The 8167-nt window shown below is 46.8% G+C and overlaps 1 long non-coding RNA gene across 1 annotated transcript; it reads left to right on the top strand.

The window, feature by feature from the left end:
* The first annotated feature begins 2500 nt into the window (after positions 1-2500).
* On the top strand, positions 2501-4143 carry LOC120980431. Its single transcript, XR_005774526.1, has 3 exons — positions 2501-2546; positions 2638-2684; positions 4114-4143. It is a non-coding gene; the product is annotated as an uncharacterized LOC120980431 (long non-coding RNA).
* Positions 4144-8167: the final 4024 nt, after the last annotated feature.

Raw genomic sequence — 8167 nt, 5'->3', positions numbered from 1 at the left:
ACCCTGTAGTCGGGAAATGATAATGCCCTCGCGTTGACTCTCGGGGCCAGAGGACACAGGGCGCAAACGGAAGTAAAGTTTGCAATTCTCCTTAAAAGAGAGAAACTTCTTCCGGTCTCCAAAAAAGGGTTCTGGGAGCTTAATCTGGGGCTCAAAATGCGGACTGGAGGCCTGAGGAGTGAAAGAACCTTGCCCTAACTCAAAAGAACTGAGTTTTTCCCCTAACTCCTGCACCATCTGCGTCAGATTAGAGACATGGTCAGTCAGGGTCACCAGAGGATTCATTATACAGTGGTTATTGGGCCTGTTAATCTGTAACGGTCGCGTACACACACACAGGGGGGAGGGAAGTGACCACTGCGCTCCACCCTTACCCCTGGCCCTGCCTACTTGCCTCGCGAGTCCTAATGACAGGGGACAACTGGACGGCAATCCCTAGCTTGGACTAAGTGCAGGGATGACAGACAGACAAACAACAGAACGTGAACGGACCGAGTCAATACCAGGAAAGCTACAAAGTACAAATGGAGCAAGCAGAGAATTGTCAGGAGAAGCCGGGGTCATAAATACCAGGAGAGTCGTGTAGTACCAAAGGAGTCAGCAGAGGATCGTCAGGAGGAGGCCGGGGTCAGAATACCAGGAGAGCAGCAAAGTACACAAGGAGCAGGCAGAGGATAGTCAGGAATTCAGCAGGAGGTAAGTACGCCAGGAAAGACAAAACCACAGGTGGAACCTAAATTAACAGGCAACCTGTGGCCAGCAGGCTGCCTGTATTTATAGTCGGGAGTGAGGGTCATGTGACGTGGCCAGCGTCACATGACCGACAGACCAACCAGTCGAGCACCGAGTGATCAGCTCGGCGCTCAAGGCAGACTTAGGAGCAGGGAGCCACCCAGCTAGTAAAGCCGCCCTGGGAACGAGGTCAAACACAGATCCTCGCTCCCAAAGCTAAGCAGCAGGTCTGCGGCTAATGGGGGACCGAGTGCACCTTCGGAACCCCGTTACATCTAGAGAGAAATATCGTTATATATTTCTATTAATTTAAAATAAATAAATGAAAGAAAGGTGTCTCGACTGATTCACCTACTTCTCCATGAGATGACTACATGGCACAGAGAGGAGGGAGGGAGCAGGGAAGCTACTGACCATGTTAGTACACTATTGAATGCAGGAGGAGGTGGTGTCACGACCGCTACCCCAGCAGCAGTCGTGTCGCACCAGACGGAGGGGAAAGGGGACCCTTATCTATGGATGGGAATAGTATGGCCACCCCTGACTAACCCTAAGCTGGCACCTGTCTGCCCTGATACCCTAGACGGGGTGTTAACCCGTGCGGCGAGCAGGATGCCTAAACCCTCAGTCACCCTAACAAGCCTAGAGTGGGGAAAGGCCGATGGGAGCACTAGTCACCATCACTCATGTCTAGGAGAACAGCAGGGGAAGACAGCAACAAACAAACTATATCAGAGATAAACTTATCCAGTCACGAGCAGAGAAGGCGATCCCAATCACGACAGTCCACGCCGGACAAGAGCTCCACAGCAACACCATCAAACGATCTCCTTCAAAGGTCAGAATAGAACTGGAAGTAAGGACTATATCTGGCAATGACTGCAAGTGAAACTGAAACTAATATAGTAGCTGGGAGTGGCAGACAGGACTCACCTGAGAAGGATGCCTACAAACTCCCAGTCAGGACAAAAAGGTTCACAAGGCAAAACCCAGATGACATACCCTGAACCACGGAGCAAACTCACAAGCTATAGCGAGTAGCAAGTCGCTGCGACCTTCTCCTCCCAGACCTGTCTGGATCAGTCACAGTCGTGACAGGTGGGCCAGAAGTATAAACTGCAGGCAGTTTAGCCTTTCTGTTGCCTGAGGCAAAAACTGAAATGGTGCCCCTCCCCCCCAATGCCAATTTTTTTTTTACTTAACCCCTTCCCTTAAGCCCATGGTCCTTCGGCTGCCCCTCTCTTGCCCCTACCTGGTGCTGCCTGAAGCGATCGCCTGATCTGTCCTCATTGGTGGTGCACCCCTGACTGCAGGTGGCACTACAAGTGAGGAAAATGTAATATACATGAAAATAATGAACAATAGTTTTATTGCATGTATATTGCCACCTGTCCTTCATTTCAAATGTTATTTTCATTTCATAGTAATACTTTTCATGGGATATTCCATTTAAAGGGGTTGTCTCACCTCCCTAGTTGCTGGCTGACTCGCTGATCTCAGGGCCTCTCTTCCCTGCTTGCTGGGGGCGGAGCTGAAGTCTCTGATGCAAAGCAAGGCAAGCCTGGCAGGGAGGAAGTAACCCCTCCCCTTGTCTGTGCGTGCTCGCTCCCGAGGCTGTCAGAGGAGATTCACCCTCAGGGAGAGCTGCACAGCTGCAGAACAGATCGTGACACCCAATGGTAAGTTGCTTGTCACGATCTGTTCTGTGTAATGTGTAAAAGTTCCCCCTCCTGTCATTAACACACAATTTACTAGATTATGTTTCAGACTCTGGAAGAGCAGCAGAACAGCAGAGCAGATCATGACATCCAATGGTAAGTTGCTTGTCATGATCTGTTCTGTATGCTGTGTAAAAGTTCCCCCTCCTGTCATTAACACACAATTTACTAGGAGATTATGTTTCAGCCTCTGGAAGAGCAGCAGAACAGCAGAGCAGATCGTGACATCCAATGGTAAGTTGCTTGTCACGATCTGTTCTGTGTGTTGTGTAAAAGTTCCCCCTCCTGTCATCAACACACAGTTTACTCTGCCTATTTTCTATTTTCCCTGTCACTGCCGCCCTGCAATGTAGTTTTATGTCCTTTCTGCTCAGATATATTGGCCCCCTCCTCCATTATTCATGTCTGTATTATGCTTATCCCCCATTGATCATGTCATTATTATGCTCTTGTAGTGTCCCACTAGGTAAAGGTGGGCACTGCACAAAAGGGGTTAATGTGTTTTTATTACCTGTAATGTTATGTGTATGCATTTCCCTGTGTTAGCTGGGTGTCAGGCCTGTCAGGGTGTAGTTTAGCCTCCCAGACGTTAGAGGGAGCTAGAGGGCCCTAGATATATATAGGAAGGCCCAGACAGGGGAGTGGTAGTTCATTCCAGGGGACTAGAGGAGTTACTTCGTCCACCTGAAGCTCCTGAGGCTAGAATTAGCTCAGTAGAGACACCCCAGTTGCAGGACAGCACCTCCTGGGAGAAACCTGCAGTTACCCTCAAGCCGAGTAAGGACAATACCAGGTCAGATAAGTACCCTGATGGGCAGAGGTTCTATAAAGTAAAGCAAGCGCCAATACTGGAGGAAGGATTTATATACCAAGGATTAAAGCCAGCATTTAGGCATCCGGGCCTTGGGATCCAGCCAGCTAGAATAGCTGAAGGGGATAGAGCAGCATTGTACTGTAAAGCATCAACCGTTGTGCCCTCCAAGTATCTTGCATGATTAATTCCTGCCACTACTTAAAGTCTACCTGCTTGTGAACTATTGTTCAAGGGACTGCATTATCATCACTATCAACTGTAACTGTATGTACAAAGTTGGACTGTGTTCACCAAGTAAAGCAACGTTTGGTTTATCCACTGAGTACTCAGTTATTCCTCCTATAAATCGGTGTGCCACCGTTACAGGCACTGGCATCACGAATCCAACAGGGACCTTGCCCCAGGCTTTAAAAATACCTGTAACATCCAGGGCACCTCTTCCACCATCAGGCCTGGTCCCTATATACAGAGTGTGCCCCAGAGGAACTGTGTCTACCTCTCCTTCACTGCCGCATGCCTGCCCAGGGTTCTCCAATACAGTGAGCAACCCTTGGCTGCCTATAACCGTGACCTCGCTTCGCTATACCCTGCAGGTCTGGCGTGCTGCACTCTCCCATCCCCCTTCATTATTCCTAACAGTATTAGGCTCTCCCCCACCTCACTGATCAGGTCATTATTATGCTCTCCCATCCCCCTCCATTATTCATGTCTGTATTATGCTCTTCCCCCTCCCCCACTGATCATGTAATTATTATGCTCTCCCATCCCCCTCCATTATTCATGTCTGTATTATGCTCCCCCCCACAACCACACACAGATCATGTCATTATTATGCTCTCCCATCCATAGCGAACGCCCTGTAACTGTGATAATCATCCCTGTGAGGTGACCGGGGACGGGAGTGAATGCGCATGCTCCATTGTCTGTGCTCGCTTGCTCCCGTGAAACCCGTCCACCTTGGCAGCCGGGGAGGAGCAGAAGACTCGGCGGTAGAGGTGGCCGTAACCCCTAGAGACGAGCATGTAAAATCGGGGCATAAATATGTCAATAACAGGATTTCATCCTGTTTATATAATATAAATATATTGAAGAAATGCTTATTGGAGGGGAAGGAATAGACTGAAAGGGGATTATGAAGGTGAGACAACCCCTTTAAGGCTACTTTCACACTTGCGTTGTTAATTCCGATATTGAGATCCATTTTGATTTTGTACATCAGGATGCATCCATTCCATTAGGAAGCAGTGGTGTGAAAACAAAAAAAAACGATCTGTCACTAAATACATTGAAAGTCAACAGGTGACAGATCAGTTTTTCTGCGGTTTTGTGTCCGGTCACGGAATGCTGATGTAACGGAAGACATCCTGATGCATCCTGAACGGATCTCTTTCCATTTTTTTCCGGTATTGAGATCCTCTGCTGGATCTGAATACCGAAAACAACAACGCAAGTGTGAAAGTAGCGTAAGTAGTGTTATAAATCTACATATGCCATATTAATGTATTTATGGATGTCATGCCTTCAGCAGTTGTTATTGTTAATTTATTCACAGTTAATATGTTTTATAATGTATAATTCTCTGTTCATTGTGTAACTGCACCATCTAGTGGCCGTTTTATATACACTGCAGCTCTTCACACTAATGTTTGAACCACTTCAGCTTCCATTACTTGTAGCCTATGAACTCTAGTGACATCATCAGCCCTGCACTGTGCACATAGCACCCATTTCCTTCATGCACTGCCGACATTACAGAGGTATCCACACGGTCTGGTAGTGTCCTGAGCCATCCTCTACATCTAAGCTTACAGTAGCATCGCCGGTATGTTTCATATGGTTTGCATCTGTATGCATGTTATATTATATGTATTTTCATATGTCAGACTACATTAGTAAGTGCATTATTTTTCTGTTTCTCAGTTTTACCGTATACATTGCAGTAAATACGAAGTTGGACGTTGCTCCATTGTCAATTCATTGCTGGGAAAGGTTTAGCTGTCTGTCAAGCTATGTACCTTTACACATAAGGAGGACAGAACAGTAAAATGGTGGCTTCTTACAAACTAGATACGAGCATCTGCGATTCCTTAAATCCTGGTTGCAGTAAAACAGCGGCTTCTTACAAGCTGGATACGAGGAGCTGCGATTCCTTAAATCCTGGTCGCAGTAAAACAGCGGCTTCTTACAAGCTGGATACGAGGAGCTGCGATTCCTTAAATCCTGGCCGCAATGAGTCAACAACGTCTAACAGGCTGGACCGCATGATACTGAACCCTTCAAGGTGTTACGGTGCAGCATCACCACTCGCGACAGTTGCAAGTGTGCAAACCTGTTCATAGTGTCATTATGTCGACAAGAGAATCCGAACTGTTTGAGACAAGGTCTCGCATCTCAGCTAGCTCCAGAAGCTCAAAGAGATCAGTGAGCAGCTCCACGGTCGCCATTGCCCACGCAAAAGCTGAAGCCGCCAAAATCTATTCGACATTTGCCGAACAAGAAAGACAATTAAAAATAGAGAAAGCTCGTATGGAAATGGACAAAGCACGCATGGAAGCAGCCTTGGCTGGACAACAAGCAGTGATGGCCAGTTCGCCGTGTTCACCCGCGAACACATGCGAGCTGCCATCTTAACTCACAAGTCTGGCGAGGCACAAGTAAGTCCTTACCTGTGCCTGTGCGCGAGCCCGTCTGAAATGAAATGCGGTCTCCGGGAGCAGGCAGTTCCGAGAACAGCCGCCGGGGGCCTTCATCGGGCTGTTCTCGGAACTGCCTGCACCCGGAGACCGCATTTCATTTCAGACCGGCTCGCGCACAGGTAAGGACTTACCTGTGCATCGCCGGACTTGTGAGTTAAGATAGCAGCTCGCATGTGTTTGCGGGCGAACACGGCGAACTGGCCATCACTGACAACAAGCAACACTCGAAAAGCTAACTGTAGAAAAGGAAGCTGCAACTGCTGTAGCAGAGGCTTTAGAAGAAGCAGCAAACTTCACAAGTGATAGACTCAGCAACATAATTGGGCCTGAACCTGAACATCACAATAACTCGCAATGCACTTCAGATTACGTCATGCAGCATGCTGAGTCGGATGACGACCTAAATTCGGGTCCAAGAGCAGCGTCAACCCCTGCTAAAGAGCCCCAGCAGACTCCTGTCACACAAGTGACCTCAGCTAACCAAAAACCCAGCATTGAACAAGACAACAGTTTCATAGGAAAAGGGGGTCAGTCAGCACATCCTGGCACGTTGCTATGGCTGAGAACAACACTGTAAAACAAAACTTGCAATGCAACAGCTCACTGCAAACCAAATAAAGTACAAAAATGCATATTAATTGCTAGTGCTATACTTATAAATTAGAGATGCTTGGCAAATCATTTTGTACAAAATTATTTGAGCCCCTCTGCCGCACCTTAATTGTATGGTAGCCGACATGGCACATAACATGTAGAATTTAGTGTTAGGAACCCGTCTTATAGAGATCACCTTGACGTGCGGCAGACGGGCTCAAATAATTTTGTACAAAATGATTTGCCAAGCATCTCTAATTTATAAGTATAGCACTAGCAATTATTATGCATTTTGTACTTTATTTGGTTTGCAGTGAGCTGTTGCATTGCATGTTTTGTTTTACAACAGTTTCATAGGGTATCAGCCCTCAATGCAACCTGCATTCAAACCTGCAAATGATCGCAGTATAGTCAAATCCTTTAAGAAAGAACAAGTAGATGGCGGTTATTACAGCAACAATCCATCAAACAGAGATCCAGGTATGTCAGGTTTTCTAAAATTCTATGCCCGACGTGAGTCAATAACCAAGGGACTCTCCAAGTTTGATGACAGACCTGAAAGCTATAGGTTATGGCGATCATCATTCAGAAATACAATCAGAGACCTAGACCTGTCTGCATGTTGATCTTCTTGTCAAATGGCTAGGAAATGAGTCGGCAGAGCATGCAAAGCGGATTAGAGCCATTAATATTAACTACCCAAACACAGGGTTAAACATGATAAAGGAGAGACTTGAGGAATGTTACGGCTCACCAGAAGTGATAGAGAACGCACTCTTCAAAAGAATTGAGGATTTCCCCAAGATCCAAAACAAAGGTTTCCAGAAGCTGAGATAACTGAGTGATCTGCTGACAGACCTCCAAGTTGCCAAAGCTGAAGGAGACTTACAAGGTCTGGCATTCTTAGATACTGCGCGTGGCGTAAACCCCATAGTACAAAAACTACCTTACAACCTGCAAGAGAAGTGGATTGCTCAAAGCTCCAGGTACAAGCAACAGCACAATGTCCCATTTCCTCCATTCTCATTCTTTGTGCACCAGCAAGCAAAGACTAGGAATGATCCCAGCTTTGACTTCTCGATGTTTGACAACACTTACCCCAAATCAGGTAAACCTATCTCACTACGTAACATGAAAGGTACACCTGTTGCAGTACACAAAACCAGTATATCTTTTAAAGACCCCTCAAACAAAACCTACAGTACCGCAGAGCCTGAAATGATCTCAACAAAAGACCCATGCAGAGAATGTCCTCTACATAAGAAACCACACTCATTGCTGAAATGCAGAGGATTTAGAGAAAAACTTCTCAGGGACTGCAAAACCTTCCTCAAGGAAAATCACATTTGTTACAGGTGTTGTGCATCAACCTCTCATCTTGCAAAAGACTGTACAGCGAACATCAGATGTTCATAATGTAACAGTAAAAACCACCGTACAGCTTTACACCCTGGGCCAGCTCTATGGACTCTCACACCCTCAGACCAGGCTATAGAGCCTGGCGGGGAGGAGAGAGACACTGTACCTCCTGAAGTGACACCCCAGTGCACTCAAGTCTGTAGAGAAGGTCTTAGTAACAAATCCTGCTCCAAGATTTGTCTTGTTACAGTTTA

This window comes from Bufo bufo, chromosome 1, assembly GCF_905171765.1.
Source record: "Bufo bufo chromosome 1, aBufBuf1.1, whole genome shotgun sequence".
NCBI classification, from domain to species: Eukaryota; Metazoa; Chordata; class Amphibia; order Anura; family Bufonidae; genus Bufo; species Bufo bufo.
Note: the sequence above shows the minus strand (reverse complement) of the source record. Positions and strands in the feature narration are given on the sequence as shown.